Here is a 19996-nt window from a genome sequence, read left to right as displayed (position 1 = left end):
CTTATTAGCTTGTAGTTTCTATGAGTCAAGAATCCCATTACGGCTTAGCTGGGTGCCTTTAGCTCCCGGTCTCTCGCAAGCCTGCATCCAAGGGGTTGGCTGGAGTTTCAGTCATTTCAAGGGCTGAACTGAAGGAGGATAAGCTTCCAAACTCACTCACTCACTGAGGTCTCCATTGGCTATTGGTCAAGATCATCAGATCCTTGCCCCATGGACTTTTCTACAATGTGACAGCTGGTTTGTTCCCTCAGAGCAAACCAGAAAAAGAGCAAGCAAGGATGAGAGGAAGCCACAATCTCTCTGTAACTTAATCTTGGAAGTGGCATACCATTACTTTGGCCATACCCCACTCATTAGAAGAACCATTATTTTAGTCAACACTCAAGGATAGGGAATTACTCAAATATTAAGAGACAGAAATCAATCACTGGGGGGCATTTTATAAGTTGCCTGTCACAATGACAACAATACATCATTTTCAAGAAAGTGAATGTAACATTTATATAAATCACTTACCACTCTTAAAGGCATATCTTTCCTTGAGTCTTTATTGCTATGTTACTCAACTGAATGGCTCTCCATGAATCTCTTCTATTTTATTCTATGTGGCTTAAAATGACCTTTCCTCCATTAGCAATAATTTCATCATGTATTTCTCCTCAAAAAAACCTTTCTTTGGCTCTTTATTGACAGCCCCTTGGCTGTTTTCTTGATCTATCCTACTAATCAACCTTATCTGTTCTCCCTAAGAAGCGTTTTTTCTTTGAATTGGTCTTTTCCTTGCCACTTCCCTGCCTTTACTCAGGTTATTTTGCATGTCTGCTTGGCTTTCCCTTTCTCCAGCTTCCTAAGAAATATTTTCAAGACCCTTCAAGATCCAGTTTGTCCCACCTCTTCCACCTAGGCCTTCTCTGCTTCCCAGCTCATAAAATGATGTTTTATTAGCTATATCACTCATTTGACAGTTAATCACATACTATTTTGTGACAACTCTTATGTGAATATTGCTTTCAACTCCCACTGATGTTTAATGTAATTGTAATATTTCTTCAGCTAGATTATTAGTACATCAAAAGCAGGAATTGATTTTCCAGAATACTTATATCATTCAAAGTGTGCCTGGCATCTAGATGTCACTCAAAAAAAAAAAAACATCTGAAAGCACTTATACAAAAATAAAACAAAACTTACACCTTCAAATCTACTTTTAACTTACAACCATCTGAGATCTAATTTACTGAATATACTGACTCTTTTGTGTATTCCAATACAATGAAATTTTTTATTGGATCCTCAAATGTCTAAAAAATTTGTGTCAAAACCAAAATACCAATTAAAATCAATAATGCATAAAAATCAATGATAACTATGTTGCAAAATTCACATAGAATTTAAAAGAAGTTTTAGGAAAATCAAATTTAATGATCAACCTTTTTGATCTTAGTTTTCACAAGAGTGAATGTTTAATTTTCTAGGTGCAGATATTCCTAAAAATATGGGGGGAAAATCCAAGGGGTCAGTGATAAAGGACATGGAACATAAGTAGGAAAATTGCCATCGAGGGTCTTAAATAATTAAAAAAAGCTTAGAAAATGAAAATCAAAATTTAATCTTATTCCCACTCATGAAGCAAAGATTAGGTTAAAATGTTGGTGGTTAAGTTCTCATTGTTCATAGCAAGCTGGTGGTATAGCCTCACAGGGGCATGGGCAGTGGATGGGTCTACATGTTATCTTGCTGTAGGATAATCCAATGCAAAGCAATAGAAAAGAAATAATAGGTTAGCCATACTTCAACTTTAAAGATGCCTCTTGAAGAGATCCTCACACGAAGTCTAGAAACATTTCAATCTTATTTCTGTTACAAATTATGCTTGAACAAGTCGCAGCAGGACACCCAGAATCTCAAGTACTTTAGGAAAACAGAAGAACAGCACGACAAGGAAAACTAAAGTTTTCTCTCTCCAAACAGAATCTAGTTTTGAAAAAAAGGAAAATTTTACTAGGTTGCAATGTGTTAAGTGAGGTGTCCAAGGGCAAAGAATGAGTCATGGCGAGGCTAAGAATAAAGCATGAGTTTTACACCCTAGAAAACTTTTATTTAAAATAAAAATTTAAAACCTATGTGTAATAGAAAAAGTGTTCTTACAAATTTTTAAGTGTTTCACTGAAAGTTCCTTTTCTCTGTCTCTCTTTTTCTCTCTCTTTACAATTAAGGTAAGCACTTGCAAAAATATTATGCTAATAGGATGGTATTCATCTCAGGATATAGAAGCTTTAAATACAGAGGGCTGAAAGAAGAAATGAGAGTGGGGAAGGAGAATTAAGTAAAGTTAAATTCATATTTTGTGCAAAAGCTGGAGTACTCTAATAGGCATTTATTTTAGAGGACATTCTCAGGCAGGGCAAAGAGCGTAAATTCTAAGATCAGAAAATCTGAATTCAGATGCCTGTTCTGCCCTGTAAGACCTGGGTAAGTCGTCCAATCTGTAATTTCGGTTATGATGTTGCCCAATAGAAATATTTTGTGGAAAAATCCTTTGTAAACTCTAAAGCTTATATAAATATTAAGTCATATTTGACCCCCAAAATTTTACATTTTTTTCTTCTAATGCACCAAAGGATAGTAGCTACCTCTAGGCAAAACTGTAAAATAGACTAGTTAGATTTCATCCCTCCTCCACTTTCCATGGTTCACCCTCTTCATTTTCTCTCACCCATGTGTGCTGCTACCGTGGAAGGACAGATGTCCTCTCTTCTATCACTGCCTCCCTTTTCTGCACTCAACCACGGTGAGAAAAAGGCACCCATATCTGTATGTACATATTATAGACCCAAAAGGATGAGGGCTTTTAGAGGAAGAATTTAGACTTCCTCTCTTCTGGTAGCAGTTTATCAGTGGACGCCAAAAGACAGCGTCTCCTTACCAGATCCCAGAAAATTTGGTGTAGATTGTAGACCATGTAAACAGAAGCCGCATTACAGCAGAACAGGAGATTTTAGGGGAAATAAGAGTTTTTGCAACACTACCCACAAAATAAGAGACCAACCACTGGCATATGCCCTACAATCTACTTTCTATTTCATTTTTCTAGACTGCTTAAAGGTGATTTCTGGGCACATGGCCTTGTTTGTGGGCAATAATTGACCTTAATGGTGTTCAACACTAGAACCAGTAAGGTATTTCTGAAACAAAGTTGCCCAATATGAACAGGGATACCATTTCTAAACATAGAACTCCTAGGGATGTTGAATAACAATTTGAATTAAAATATAGTCCAGTCAGATTTATATTCATAGGTTGAATGATTGCCAAGGTATATTTTCCCCTTTTTGTTCTTGGACATTCAAAAAATATGAGAAATGATTTTTTCTACAATGTGCAAAAAAATTAAGTGAAACAGTGAAAAGCAGCCCACTATAATCTGAGTGACTTGTCCTGGTGATGTTACAAGATTTAAGCAATTATAGTCTCAGTAGTATTTCTTTGATTACCATTTAAAGTGCACTTATATAAGAATAATTATACATTCTAACTAAGATTTCTATACCGTTCTTGTACCAAGAAATTTAGGAGTAATATGTATAAAGATTTTAGAGGATCCAATGATTTTTCTCTGTTTGATATGTGTTATCTCCAAAATCACTTGCTTCTAATATGGAATATGCAAAATCTTGACAATAGTGAAACTGTTTCAAAAGTGGATTGCTATTAATATTATTTATTTTAATGATTGTAAAAATATTTATTTTTTATGTGCCATATGTAACCCTATTTTTTGGTCCAATTCCATACATCCTAGGAAATATTTATGCTCATAACTGAAGTTTATAAATGATAAAGGACTTTACAAATTACGTATGAACAATTACAAGTTCTTGGCTAGCTTTCAATAGTTATCTTGTAGCAATTTTTAAAATCCATTTCCTATTATCGGTAACACATGCTCCTTCCTTGGGAAAGTGCTACATCTACATTCTCCTCAAATATGTTTATGCATTATAAATTCCCACTGATATTATGGCAATTTTCGTTTTCAGGTAATAGACACCATTTTTCTATAGACCTTTAGTATTTCAAACATGGCTAATTGTTATAACTTATAACAAATTTATTTCTAGTTTTACAAATTTCATAAGAAAGTCTTGGCAAGCACCTGTCTTTGCAAACCAAAGTTCTTACATGGGCATTTCATTTGAAGATGTGAAGGTCTTCTCCACGTCTCTCAATCCTCAATCCTCAATTCTTCATTTGAAGGTGTCAGGTTCCTTATCTCCATGGCCCTCAGTTCTTCCTCTCTGGCCAGGAGCTTTTTGCCATTCATCACACTGCCTGGCACACCTTAGCCTTAAATAAATTTTCCTGCCTGCTTTCTCAGCCATTACATCAACCATTTCTGAGCTCTGATGGAGGAAATCGCACAACTGTTCAGACTGATTCCAAGTCCAGTTTATGGCTCCCACATCCACAGGGCACTCACACCTGCCTGCTAAACCTTCTGGGTTTCCCTGAGCATCCTGTCTCCTAATCTCAGATTGACAATCTCGAACATTCTCCCTCTCCACATACCTCTGCCCCCATCTCCATATCTGTCACTCCCAACATAAGACCTGTCCTCCTATTCAGAGAGAGAGAGCCTTGAGAGCCTCCTTGTTGCTGAGCTCTCCCTCTCCCCATGCTAGGTGGCCCCCACTGTGTCCTGGACCCCAGGTGTTTGATCTCCTCAGAGAACTTGCCTATCCACTCAGGTCCTTCCCCAACTCTTCAATACCGCACCGCTCTTCCCTTTACCGCTTCTCTCCTGCCAGCACTGACCCTCCCAATCCTCGCCCATGTTAAAATAAACTTCCTTGAACTTTCTTATACCAGTCACTTCATTTACTCTCCTCCCACCCATTTCTCAATTCCTTGCATCTCATCCCACCCTCGAACTAAAACTTCCCTTGCTAATGATCTCTTTTCATTGATCCAATAAATACTCCCTCTTTTTTTCTTTAAAGATTTTATTTATTTATTGGAAAGAAAGAGTGTGAGGGAGGGGTGGAGGGAGAGGGTCTGAAGCAGAGTTCACGCTGAGTGCAGAGCAGGACTCCGGGCTCCCTCCCACGACCAACCACGAGATCATGACCTCAGCGGAAAGCCGTTGCTTAACTGACTGAGCCACCCAGACGCCCTCCAATAAATACTTCTTAATCTTACATTCCATCTTTTGGCTCCACATAACACCTTTCATTGGTTCTCATTCTCCAAAATTCTCCCTTTTTGGATCTTCTATGACCCGACACTCTCCTGATTTTCCTTTCCCAAAGTTCAGTGCTCTTTCTCTGTTTCCAGTCAAGATGCTCTGCTCATCCCTTTAAGGGAGATATTGAGGTTCCACCTTAAGCCTGCTTCTCTCTCTCTCTCTCTTTTTTTTTTTTTTAAGATTTTATTTATTTATTTGACAGACAGAGATCACAAGTAGGCAGAGAAGCAGGAAGAGAGAGAGGAGGGAAACAGACTCCCTGCTGAGCAGAGAGCCCAATGCGGGCTCCATCTGAGGACCCTGAGATCATGACCCAAGCCAAAGGCAAAGGCTTTAACCCACTGAGCCACCCAGGAGCCCCCCAACTTCTCTTCTTAAGTTAAATATTTTTCCTGGATGATTTAAACCACTGACATAGATTCATTTATCATCTATTTGCTAAAATCTTCCAGAATTACAGCCCAATTTTCTCTGCTGAACCTCAGACCCATATAAACAACTGTTTGTGAGACACTTCCATTGCGACAGGCAGTGGAGTTCTAAAATTCACATGATCAGTGCATAACTCATTTGGTATTCACATCTGGCCTGGTTGCAAACACACATATCCTCTCCTGATTCTCTGGAAATATCCCTGGTTTCATAAATGGCATCCCAAACTTTCCCATTTTCTTGAGCCAGAAAAGTATGTATGTACATATGTACAAATTAAGAGTGATACATATGAAATTTTTCTGACGTCATTTCTCATTAAACACAAAATCCATACAATTCTTCTTTCTCCGTATACCCTGAATCTGTTTCTCTCCATGCTCACTGCTGCTTGCCTAATTCACACCACTGTCATGCCAGTATCAATGCTGGTGGGAGGGAAGCTGTAAGCAGAAGAGGGGTGTTGAAGAAGCAGGAGGGGGAGGGCCAGAGTGTGAGAGAAAGTTCTCTGAGCAAAGCCCACGCAGATGTCTGGCATTGAAGAGAGAGTGGGGGTCAGCCAGGTATGGGGGGAGAGAGAACTCCCACAGTAAGGAGGCTCCCAACGCTCTCCTTTTGCATAGGAAGAGAGGTCTTGTATTGAGAGTGACAGATCAGGAGATGGGGTTGGAGGTATAAGAAGAGGGAGAACATTTGAAATTGTCAATCAGAGACTGGGAGAGATGGTGCCTAGGGAAACCCTCTTTAGATTTCGGTTACAGCTTCTAGCTTTTCTCCCTACCTTCTTGCAAACTGTAGCCTGTAGCCAGAGGGATTATATTAAAACATATATCTCCTTTTTAAATACTCCAAACCCTTCCCACAGTCCTTAGGAATTTCTAAGCTACTGAGCATGACATCAATATGATCTCAGTCTGGACCCAGCTCAGCCCTGGATCTCATCTCTTGTCACTGCGAGCTCCTTCACCCACTTTCCCAGTCAAACTGAATCCCTTGAAATACCCCAAAAGTGTCATGTTCTCTTTCTTCTTGAGTCTTAGAACATGCTAAACTTCTGTTTAGAGTGTGTGTGTCTACCTACTCAGCTGCCCTCTTCCTTGTATAATCCCTCCTCCTATTCCTTCAGCCTTAGCCTGGAGATGATCACCTGCAGAAAACCTTTCTGATGCACTTTGTGCAATAGGTTAGTAGTCCCCACAGTGATGCATCAGTAGCCTGTGTTTTAGCCCTTTATTAACACATATAGAGCATCATTATCTTCTATTGACTTATTTCTTCTCCCACTAGCAATATGGCAAGGCCAGAGCAAAGGCTCCATTAACAATTTTGAATGAATGAAAAATGAAGTCATCCCATAAAGTATGTGTCCTCCTTAGATGAATGCATATATCCATTTTAAAACAGAGAATTGAAATATGTGAGAATCTCTCAGCATGAGAAGCAGAGCATATATGGAATCTGGATATGGTTAAACTGTTGTACTCGGGCAGGTCAGGAGCTGGGACATCTCTTGCTTGCTGTCAGTAATAAGGTCTGCCAGCCAGTGGGTAGACAACAGAAATGTCAGCATTCACAATCCTCTACTGTGTGGCTTCTGTTATCTAGTTCATATGTTCTACCTACTAAATATCCATTAGATTAATAAAAGAGAGCAATGCAATAATCTTCTACACAAATGCATAACAGACTTTTTTTTGCAAGCAGCTGAAGATTAAGAAAATACTGTGGCAGCACCGATTAAATGAGACACTTATTTAACTCTTGCTAAAACTTATAAATTCTTCTATGATGAATTTTCTTCCTTTATTTTCATATGCAAACTACAAAGTTATTCAATTCCTGAGCCAAAGGTAACGTTATTATTTTCTGCTTTAAGTAAAAATCTAATAGCATTTCTTTCATCTTTCTCTTCTTGTGGTAACTGATCTTTCCAACCACACTTGCATGTAGAGTTCTTGGGTCTATTCAGGGATTAGCCTGGTGACTTCTTATATCAGTACTAAAATGTCACACAGTTTTTTTCTGTTTTTTTTTTTTGTTTTGTTTTGTTTTGTTTTTTGTTTTTTTTTTTAATCATAGAAGTGGTATTACAACCTGGGCAAAAAAAGAAAAAGCAACACCTCTTCACTCCACCACCCCACCCTCGCCATGCTCATATGCACCAAATGACTACCCACCTCTGTCTTTACAAACTAATGTTCTGTTTTTTGCTAAAATGCCCTACTTGTCCAGCCCAACCTGTTGAGACAGAATATGTTGCTATCTGCTATTATGTAGAGGTGCCAGACAACATCCAACATCCAACAGACAACGAATTCAACAGAACAGGTTAAATTTGAATTTCAGATAATTAATGACTAATTTTAGTGTATGTCTCCTGCAATATTTGTAATATACAGGTACCAAAAACTCTTCATTGATTATCTGAAATTCAAATGTAACTGAGCATCCTCTTATTTTATTTGCTGAATCTAGCAACCTTAGTTGTGGGGGGTTGTCATCAGAAAGAGGCCATCTCAAAAACCACCTTCTATTTCCTCACCAGCTACATCCCATCAGCTCCCAACCCCATTTTATCCTTCTACCCCAAAAGTCCCATCATGAAAGTTACCAACTCAGATATGCAGCAAGAAAGGACTTAGTGATCTAGGGCCAAGTCCAAGTTCAGCCTCCTCACTCTCCATTGAGTAAACAGAGGCTCGGAGTTCAATGGCTTGAACAAGGACACAAAGTAATGGAATAGCAGAGCTGCAAGGAGTTCTGGTTTTATTGTTGTTGTTGTTGTTGCTATTAGCTAAAATCCTTGTGTTTTAAAGGTCTTAGGCAATTTTTGTTTGTTTTTAAAGAGGCATCTTCAAGATACTACTAACAAAATACAGCATGGTTGGATGGGAGATGTTTATTGATCCTCTTCAGAAAGTCTAAAGCTCATATAAATATCCATTTAATTGAAATGCATGCAATATAATGCTAAGAAAACCAATGGGTAAATCAGGAATAAGGATATAGGTATGGAGGTGCAGAGATATAGAAAAGACAGTTAACAGGTAGAGGTATCTACCAGTCCATGGAAGCAGAGAAGCCCCTGGACACCCTGATGGTTTCTCCTCAGGACTGTACAGGAGCCTTTATATCCCAGTGATGGGCTATGTGTGGCACAGCTCATACTTATCAGTATGAAGGCACAGTGGAAAACAATCAACATAAAATGATACATGTACATATGAACACATTGAATTTACTTATGTGCCAAGACAACTGCCTTTGTTGGCTCCAAGCCTGGATCTGCTCTTCCCATGAACCCTCACTCTATTCCCCCACAAACAAAATGTCCTCTGTATGACATCTTTTATATTTTCCTAAGGTGCACTATGATTTTAATGTTGTAAAATCTCAGGCATATGATTCTCAGGATCACACTCCCTTCCCCCAGGTTCCTGAAGGATGCAGTCATCAAAAGATATCAATGGAAATAACATGCTGAGCAGAGAAAGGTTTCCTCATGTGTAAAACTCAGAACCTGTCTGCTGTCTGTCCGGCAAGTAAGCTAAAAATAGGCAGCTTTCCTTAAGAAGAAAGAAGGAATTTAGCAAGCAGCCATATGCTTCTGAACAAGAAGGAATAACAGGTTCACATTGTGCTAGTGGCTGGAGTGATGTAGACAGAGGCATAATTAGAGGGATCAAGTGACAATGACGACTATGCAAAAAACCCGGCTTGGGACTAACCAGCCAATTAAAAAAAAAAAAAAATCTTGTCTCCTAGTAAGTGTAATTCATAAAAATTAACGAAGAAAGAAATGGATCATGGGCAAAAAGCCTAGAGACACCTAGGACTGAAATTCAGAAGGTGTTTCTAAAGTCAAACAGACACAGTGTGCTGGAGCCAACGCTTACTGGCTTCTGGGAGGAAATTATACACCTCTCTTCTCAATGACATGTGCAGTGATCTCATGGGAGTAACTTAAAAGGAGCCATGGTAGGAATATTTATACATGGAAATTGACACCCTACCGATAAATGTTTGTGTGTTTGTTTTCTCAAGAGCCAGTACATAGGCACAGCACTGCCCATTACCTAAAACCCAGCAGAGGAAACATGATAAGGGCAGTATAAGGCCAATAGGCCTGGGATGCCTTCCAAGAAGATGGCCTGGGGCCAGAGGATGGATTCACTGGGGCAGAGGTGGCAGAACCAGAAGTAGAATTGGAAAGAAGAGTCTGGCATAATTTCCCCAGACCCAGCTCTACCTATCCAAATCAAATTTGGAGTAGAATCTAAGAAGTTTATTTCAAATTAGGTTGAGGAAGGGAAAAGAGAGTGTTAACTTTCAATAATATGTAGAAACCAATGCTCTATTAACGTGAACATTTTTATTTTTATTTTGTTTGCTTCCTAAATTCTTTTTTGAAAAATTCAAATCCTGTGTTTGCTGTTCTAAGGACTGCTGTTTCTAAACTTTAGCTCTGATAGTCCCAAATGTAATAACTGCAGCTGGGGCAGACAGCAGGAGAGAGATGCCAAAACAGACAAGAAGGATGTAAAGTTAAACTTTGCCCATTTCCAAACAGAAACTAATAGCTATTTGACCAAGCACAGCTATACCTGGAATTTGCAAAACTGCCTCCAGAGGCTCCACAGGGCACCCACACACTGGTGAAGGTCCCAGATGTAATAATGAGGCTTCAGCCTGCATCCTCAGGGGTAGCCCTGAATTTGCTAAACAATATCAAACCTGCTCACTAATTTGCTTTTCCTGTAACTTCAAGACAAGGACAAATCTTAAACAATCTGTGTTTGCAAGGGAAAACAGATAATTGCTTTTGCACTTTAGCAGGAGGTAATTGCTAAGCCTATTCCAAAGAACAGAAACACGGTTCTTGTATTTTCTGTATCAATTTTTTTGCCAATCATAATAAGGAATTTTAAAAACAAGTCTGATTATGAAATTACCCTGTATGTGCAAAAGACAGGATTAATCTCTCTGGCTTTGATAAGAAGTTATTATATTTACTATTACAAATATAATAGATATTTTACAAAGGATATATAAAAGAATGACTAGGGATAACATTATGGAGGTTCCTCAAAAAGTTATCAGAAATAAATACACAACATCTACTCATGACAAAAACCCTCAACAAAGTAGGGATAGGAACATAACTCAACAAAGTAAAGGCCATATATGAAAAAACCCACAACTGGTATCATCCACAGTGGGGGTGGGGGGAGGGGAGAAAGCTTTTCCTCCAGGCTCAGGAACTAGACAGGGATGTCTATTCTCACCACTATTATCCAACATAGTACTAGAAGTCCTAGCCACAGTACTCAGACAACAACAAAAAAATAAAAGGCACTCAGATTGGCAAGAAAGAAGTAAAATGTTCATTTTTGGCAGATGACATGATGCATATATAAAAAACCTGAAAAACTCCACCAAAAATCTGCTAGAACTGATAAATGAATTTGGTAAAGTCACAGAACATAAAATCAACATACAGAAATCTATTTATTTCTATAAACCAATAATGAAGCAGAAGAAAGAGAAATTAAGGAATCAATCACACTTATAATTGTGCTACAAACAATAAGGTAACTAAGAATAAACCTAAGAGGTGATCACTATACAACACTGCTGAGAGAAATTGAAGATGACACAAAGAAAAGGAAAGACATTCCATGCTGATGGATTGGAAGAACAAATATTGTTAAAATGTCTATACTACCCAAAGCAATCTACATATTTAATGCAATCCCTATTAAAATACCAACAGTATTCTTCACAGAATTAGAACAATCCTAAAATGTGTATGAAACCACAGAAGACCTCAAATAGCAAAGCAACGTTGAAAAAGAAAATGAAGGGTAGAGGCATCACAATTCTGGACTTCAACTTATATTACAAAGCTTTAGTAATCAAAACAGTATGGTACTGGCACAAAAATAGAAATATAGATCAGTAGAACAGAATAGAAAACCCAGAAATGAACCTACAACTATATGGTCAATTAATGTTTGACAAAGTGAGAAAAAATATCCAATGGGAAAAAAGACTGTATCTTCAACAAATGGTGCTGGAAAACTAGATAGCAACATGCAAAAGATGAAACTGGACCACTTTCTTATACCATATACAAAAACAAGTTCAAAATGGATTAAAGACCTAAATGTGAAACCAGAAACCATTAAAATCCTAGAAGACAACACAGGCAGTAACTTCTTTGACATTAACCGTAGAAACTTGTTTCTAGATATATCTCCCTAGGCAAGGGAAACAAAAGCAAAAATGAACTATTGGGAAAACTTTCAAATTAAAAAGCTTCTGCACAGGGGTGCCTGGGTGGCTCAGTTCGTTGAGCATCTGCCTTCGGCTCGGGTCATGATCCCCTGGGTCCTGGGATCAAGGCCCGCATCAGGCTCCCTGCTCAGCAGGAAGCCTGCTTCTCTCTCCCTCTGCCTCTCCTCCTGCTTGTGCTCTCTCTCTCTCTTTCTCTCTGTCAAATAAATAAATAAAATCTTAAAAAAAAAAAAAGCTTCTGCACAGTGAAGGAAATAATCAACAAAACTAAAAAACAATCTACGGAATGGGAGAAGAAATATCTGATAAAAGGTTAGTATCCAAAATATATAAAGAACTTCTAAAACTCAACACCCCCAAATTAATAATCTAATTTAAGAATGAGCAAAATATATGAACAGACATTTCTCCAAAGAAGACATCCAGATGGCCAATAGACACATGAAAATATGCTCAACGTCACTCATCATCAGGGAAATACAAATCAAAACTACAGTGAGATATCTTACTTCCCCCCTGTCAGAATGGTTGAAATTGAACAACGTAAGAACAACAGGAATTGGCGATGGTGTGGAGAAAGGGAAATCCTCGTGCACTGTTGGTGGAGATGCAAGCTGGCACAGCCACTGTGGAAAACATTATGGAGGTTCCTCAAAAAGTTAAAAATAGAACTACCCTAAGATCCAGCAATTATACTACTAGGCATTTACCCAAAGAATAAAAAAATACTAATTCAAAGGAATACATGTGCCCAGATGTTTACAGAAGCCTTATCTGCAATAGCCAAATTATGGAAACAGCCCAAATGTCCATCTACTGATGAATGGATAAAGAAGTGGTATAGATATGTATATGTATACATATATACTATGTGTGTGTGTATATATATACATGTGTACATGTGTGTGTATATATATTCATATATATACATGCATACATATATACTATATATGTGTGTGTTTATATATATACACTGTATATATACATATATATATACATACATACATACATATATGGTAATATTAACCATAAAAGAATAAAATCTTGCCATTTGCAATAACATGGGTGGAGCTAGAGAGTATTACGCAAAGTGAAGTCGGTCAAAGAAAGACAAATACCATATTTGTGGAATTTAAGGGAAAAAAACAAATAAGCAAAGGGGAAAAAAAGAGAGAGAGAGAGGGAGGAAAGCCAAGAAACAGGCTCTTAATTATAGAGAATAAATTGATGATTATCAGAAGGGAGGTTGGGGGGAGAATACGTGATGGAGATTAAGGAGGGCACTTGTTGTGATGAGTGCTGAGTGAGGTATGGAAGTGTTGAATCACTGTATTGTACACCTGAAACTAATACTACACTGTATGTTAACTAGCTAGAATTTAATAAAAACTTGAAAAAAAGAGAAAGAGATGTACGGTATAGTTTTTTGTGTGTGTTTTCTACTTTGAGTTAATGGGAAAGAGTTTTTAAAAAAAAGACTTTATTTATTTAGTTGAGAGAGGAGAGAGAGTACAGGAGCATGGGGAGGCGCAGAGGGAGAAACAGACTCCTCACTGAGCAGGGAGCCTGACTCAGCACTCAATCCAGGACCCTGGGATCATGACCTGAGCTGAAGATAGATGTTTAACCAACTGAGCCACCCAGACACCCCTGAAAGTCTTTTTTGATGTTTCTTTTTAAAAATATGTACTTAAATCATATATTATATACACAGGCATATATATATATATATATATATATATATATACATATATATATATATATACACACACACACACACATATATATAGACATATAGGTATGTATATACATATACACATAGAGTTTTAGAGGAGAAAAATTAGTAATCAATTCAAAACCTACATGCTACAAAATCAAAGCCTAAATGGAAGAGCTTAAGTCCCATCTTTTCGTTCTGAATCCAGTATTCTTTCCAGGACCATGATACACTTCTCCCCTGAAAACAAAATAATCTAATACTTATTGACTGAGTTTATGAAATATTAAAGTATGTGATATAGTTAACAATTCAGATGGAATGAGGGAAAAGCAGGTTAACTAAAAACAAAACACTAAAATGCCTAGATTATCCTGACACCTACCTTCAGCAACTCAAGAAAGCCTCAGGCACTAGTTTCAGTTAGGGCAATCTTTAAACACTAGTAATCATTCCTCCTAACTTCATGCTGAGTGACTGAACAAGTAACCTCAATTGGTAACTGCAAGACGAGATGGTCTCTAAATTGCCTTCTGCTATAAAACACTCATCACTAACTGCATGGTCTCTTTCTTATCCATAGGAGTACTTTCCTATTCACTGGCTCACCAGGTAACTGGTGTTAGAGAATCTGTATTGCATTTGCCCAGTATTTGTAAAAAAAAAAAGTCCTACTTTCTTTTGGCACATAAGAGGTCTTTATACACACCAACAGAAAGTTTTTTAACAATATTTCTATAGGGACAGCATTGCTTTAAATTTTTTGTCCTTAATATTATTTGATGTTTTCTGGAACAATGACCTTGGTGCATCAATTTTTTTGTTTTCAATTGTTTTGATAACCAAAAGCAAAGTTCTGGAAGAGGTTTCTAATCCAATACCACTTATTCTATTTTTAGGTTACACTGACCTGTGCTTGAAAATCACTTGTGATTATAAAAGTTAAATAAATATCGAGAAGTTGCTGCCTAGGTTTATGCAGGTGTGGCACTGAACAATCCCAGAGGATGCTGTCCATACCATTCATAATGGATGTGGATGATGCCCTCTCCGGAGTTGTACCATACACAACTTGCATGGCCATGCATGGTGGCCTCATCTCTTTGGGGGCTCATTTTCCTATAATTATTTAAAGAATATGAGTCAATCTCATGTGCTTTGCGTTCTTCAGAAATTACTTATTCATTTGTTTGGTTTTGCAAACTTTTTCCAAATCTGAAATACATAGACTCCATACCTAACAAAATCTGAACTGTTTGATCTGTGATGACGAGGGAAGACTTTTAGTTCAAGATTATTTTTATTTTTTTAGTTCAGGATTATTAAAAGTAGAGATCTAAATGGGAAGATACAGGTTCAAATCCCCATTCAGCAATCTGCACAAGCCGTTTATGGAACAAGTAATTTTCCTCAGCTATGTATGAGGACAGAAAAACCTGACTCACCTCACTTAGTTACTGCAGTGAGGTAACAAAATCAAAGCCAGCCAATACTATCCTGCCATCTATGGGGGTGGGGGAGGGAATTCAACAGATATTTAAAAACCCTGAAGGAATTCCTATTATGGCCTTGAGATTTAGCCCAATTATTGACTTAAGTACCATGATTCATTGATGTTAACCTAAGGGACTCAAGCAGAGCAGCTGCCTACTCATGGAGAAACCAAATCAAAACTTGGAAAGACTGAGGAAAAAAATACGTATAAACAAATCATAATTAGAGAAATATAAATTAATAGTAGACATGTATAATCAACTTCACTGGTAATCACGGAAGTGCAAATATAAACATCAATGGAAAAATATATCTCACTTACCAAATTAACAAAGATGAAAAAAATTGATGTTGGGGAAGTCAAAACGATACACCATCACACAGCATTAGCAGGATATAAACCAGCATCATTCTTTAGTAAATCAACATGACAGCAGGACCCTGGACCATTACAAAGTTAATGCTCTTTGACTTAGAAATTCCACTTATAAGAATAATTCTAAAGAAATAACCCCGAAATATACATCTAAAGATGTGCACGAACATACATACTTGCTTGGGAAAAACTGGCAAAAACCAAAACACAAAACAAAACCCACCTGTACCTCTAAAAAAAAAAAAAAAATTATGGTATACCCATTCAATAGAATATGTGGAAACTAAATAACTTTTTAGCAGAATGCTAAATGGCATGGAAAATGAATACTATTTAGTGTTAGGTAAGGAAGACAGAGTAGACTTCGATTTAAGTCATCATATTGTAAAAGATAGCTTGTAAAAGATAGCTATAGTCAATGTCAGTATAGAGCAGTTAAAACCATGACTGGACTATTTTTATAAAGCTCAAAAAGAGGCAAAACTAAACCACTGTGTTAAAAGCCAGGACAGTCCTTACTTTTGGGGAGTAAAAAAAAAAAAATGTGGGGGAGGTAATGATGAGGAGGGACTTCTGGTGTGCTAGGAATAGGAATGTTTTACACCTTTTATTTGGGTGGTGGTTGCCTTCTGTTGTTCACTTCGTGATAATTAATTGAACACATTTGCAGTGTAATTAATTTTTCTGTACGTGTGCCATATTTCAATAAAAATGATACATATATGATTTGCTAAACTATAAGGAAAAGCAAGGGAATGTTTGTCATACAATTCAGAACAGTGATTAGAAGAATGATGCAATCCTCAGGGGTACATAGATTTCTTCATATGTTTTAATAGTCTTCCTAAAATGTGTGAAAAGATACACGGCTGTTCTCCTTATATATACAAACAGGGTTTTGAAATCCTACATATGTTTATTTTAGAGTAAACATATTGTCCTTTAAAAAAGATGTACAAAACTTTATAAAGTTTATGTATATCATCTCTGCGTGTTTATGTGTTAGAGGCCGAGAAGCACCACGATCTATTTCATTTTTGTCTATCTATTCGTAGTAAAAAGACCACAAAGATACACAATAAATGTTCTTAGTGTTTCTCTTTAGTATAAAAGTAGTTTGTACTTTATGTACATATTTTTTCGATTTTCCAAATTATACTTAAGTATCTTATTACTTTTAGAAACCGAAAACAAAAATACAAAGTTTTTTTTTTTCCAAGATTAAAAAAAAAAAAAAAAAAAAGTCGTGTCCACTGCAGAGAAGTCAACAAGAAGCCTGTGGCTGCCACCGATGCTGGGTGGGGCCACGAGCGGAGGAACAAGGCGGAGTCGCGTGGAATGTGACGTTTCAAACCTGCGCGCCTCTGGGAGCGCACAGACCCGCGAGGCCTCAGATTGGGACGTTTGGACCCGGGCTTGCGCAGATGAAGCAGCTGGGAGGAGTCCAAGGCTTCCCTCCAAAGGCCCGGCTGGGCTGAGCCAGGACTGCGTAGGTAGGAGGAGGTTCACGTGTGCTCAATTCCAACTTTTTATCTTTCGTGGCTTGGTGGGACCGAAGGGGCTGCCTCTCCGGGGAAAGTTCTAGTAACTGGGGAAGAACCGGAATTCCTTTTATTCCGTCCCACCTGAGGAACAAGGAAGGTTGCTTATAGAGGAACAAGGAACTTGCTTATAGATAACCCTAATAAGCCGCCTAGAAATCACTTCCTGCGGGCGGTTAGAAGGTAGAGAATTCCAATGTGGTTCCCTAGCCTAGTCCCTTCAAGGACAAGTCCTATCTCATTCCCACTTTGATGAGAAAGGGAAGGCTAGGATCCTAATTGGTTTCTGAGTAACAGATTTTTTGTTTTGTTTTACCCTAATTTGTATTCCTCAGTAAAGTGTATAATTTGAGGATATCTACCTCTAATCAATTGAAAGACGGTGACTATATCAGTCATAAAGTTTTTTAAAAAAATCATTTGTGGAATGAGCTGTTGTTTCCTTGACTCATGATACTGCTGTAGACTGAAGATAATGAGTGCTACTGAGTAGGATAGAGAGACAATCTGAGCTCCCTTTCTCGAAGACACAAGACTACTGTCTTCAATTCATGTGTTCTATCATGCCTGGCATAAAATAAGGTGTTTGATGTATGAGTGAGTGAATCTGTGAATGAATGTCTTTCACAAGCAGCATACCATCATGCAAAGGTGGTTGGCGTGAGCAATGAAAAATAGTTGTCAACCTTGTTTAAAATTTCACATTCCTCCTCTATAAAATATAGGTTATCATTTAAGGGTCTCCGTTTTTGAAACACCAGCTAAGTGTTTGCCATTTTCAGTAAGCCACTAGTTTGAAATAAATGCGTGAAAATTTATTTGTATTGATAAATTTGTTTAACCCCTTATGTTTGAACTTAATGTGCTAATTATGTTATTGTGCACACCAAAAGACTTTGGATCTTTCACAATTCACCAATTAGACCCTGGATGCCATTCAGGTGCTCTCTTAAATATTATTGTAGGCTGGCGGACTGTTTTCCTCCAAATGGAAAAATTAATTTGATTGGGACCCAATAATAATATTTTACAGGATTATATTTTTGTGTTTGTTTTTTTCATGTGTGGCAGGAGCTCAAATAGTTTTATAAAGTGAAAGGTAAATAAAGGGAGAAGAGAGAAAGAGTGTACTAGAAGTGAGAGACGGGTCAGAATCCTTCAAACTGCCTAACTCTGTACACATTCTGTAGTTTTCTTGATTGTCTTGATTTGAATAAGGAATGGAATATTACTCTGATATGGGATAGGGGGATACAACTGAAGGCAAGATTGTGTTGTGTGATGTTTCACAGAGGTTTAAATAATTTTTAAGCCTCTTTTTAAGCTGAAGTCACATTGTAACCTAAGTTGGTGAGTTGTCATGGTGTGCAACACAAGTACATAATCAAGATAGAACTGAGATTTTTTTGTTGTTGTTCCTAAACTGGACTTTTAAGTAACTGTTCAACCCTGCTCAATCTATTACTCATCAGTGTTGTTATAACCAAATGGCTAAAACTTCCAATCTGGTCATTTTCAAAGATATTTCCAAAGAGAAATCATTTTAAGAGCCATTCAGGAAAAATACCTTTTATTTTTTTGCCACTGTTCAGAATGGAAAGTAACTGCTTGTAACAGAAACTGCCCTAAATCCACAAAGTTAATCATCTTCTGAACAGTGAAATCAGCACATCGGATATTAATTATGACTTAAAAGAAAACAATGAATGAACATGAATCCTAGTCGTGAGATAGAGAACCTTAAACTGATCTCAGTCATAAACCCACAGTTTATTCCTTACTTCAGGAGAGTATTTTCAAATTAAGACACAATGACTAAAACCACATCTCTCTACCAAAACCACATTCTCTCTAGAATTTGACTATAATTTGTCTTTTCTTTTTCCTTTTATATGACACATCAGTTGAAAATAGATAAATAGGTGCCCAATAAAGATAGGCTATGGTAACTAAAGCCATACAAACCGAATGCTCAAGGGTTTTTAAATCCTTTTATATCAGGGAGCCCAGAGTATTGTCTCTTACCTAGTGTAAAATATATTGAGTCATTTTTCTGGAAAGTACCATTCAAGTTATAACATTTGCCTTGTTGAATGTTTTTTCAGAGATATTAATATAATACTACAGCAATCTAGCTTAAAGATCACTAAGGAATGACTATGACTTATCACCACTCTGGCTAAATTTAAAAATAAACATGATAAAGCAGCATGATCCATGTGTCCAGTAGGATATTTTCCTAATTGTCTAATTTTTTTAAATTGCTGAGCAATAACAGCAATAATAATAATGACAATAACAATATTATAATACTTAACATTTACTGAGCACCTACTATTATCAGGCAGCCTTCTTTTATTACTCTTCTCAACAACCACATGAGGCAGATATTATCATTAACAGCATTTTGTAAATGAGGAAACTGAGGATCCAATGGCCATTATTATTATCAGCATCATTCTAAATTATGTGATGGGAGAAACTGTTGTAAAATAAGCGTGATAGCAAGACAAAAATAAGCATGATAACAAAAATTCAGTTTTATCTCTATATTTTAGAAGACTTGGGGTTACACTTATTTACATACCATTTAATATGCTATACAACTAGTATGAAATATTCGGGATTCATGTATTTGAATCACTAATATTTCACAAATTTCAGGCAACTCTGAAAGGTAATTGAGCGGATTCGATACATGTCAAATGTGTATTAGACATGTGTATTAGAACATGTCCCTTTAACCTTGATGAATAAAAGCTGAAGTCACATTGCAATCTAGAATTGCATGACAAGTAATAAATTGATTTAAGTAGAATAGTTTTAAGTAAATAGTTTTAAGCAGATTGTTTAAAATGTTTCAGAAAGACTAGTATCATAATCACTGAGTAGAA

General features: G+C 37.1%; 1 protein-coding gene across 3 annotated transcripts in view; it reads left to right on the top strand.

Moving 5' to 3' along the window:
- The first annotated feature begins 16950 nt into the window (after positions 1-16950).
- Positions 16951-19996, top strand: part of SPATA16 (spermatogenesis associated 16) — a 221512-nt gene continuing 218466 nt past the window's right edge. For 2 of the 3 annotated variants that reach the window (XM_032842387.1, XM_032842389.1), the window contains exons 1-2: positions 16951-16995; positions 17033-17054. The gene's annotated coding sequence lies outside the window, so the exon portion shown is untranslated. Of the gene's footprint in view, positions 16996-17032; positions 17055-17115; positions 17146-19996 lie in introns of those variants that run through there. The other variant, XM_032842388.1, reaches the window with a different exon arrangement.

Source organism: Lontra canadensis, unplaced genomic scaffold (assembly GCF_010015895.1).
Source record: "Lontra canadensis isolate GAN:19392208 unplaced genomic scaffold, GSC_riverotter_1.0 scaffold129, whole genome shotgun sequence".
In the NCBI taxonomy this organism is placed as follows: Eukaryota; Metazoa; Chordata; class Mammalia; order Carnivora; family Mustelidae; genus Lontra; species Lontra canadensis.
This window is presented reverse-complemented; position numbering and strand designations above follow the sequence as displayed.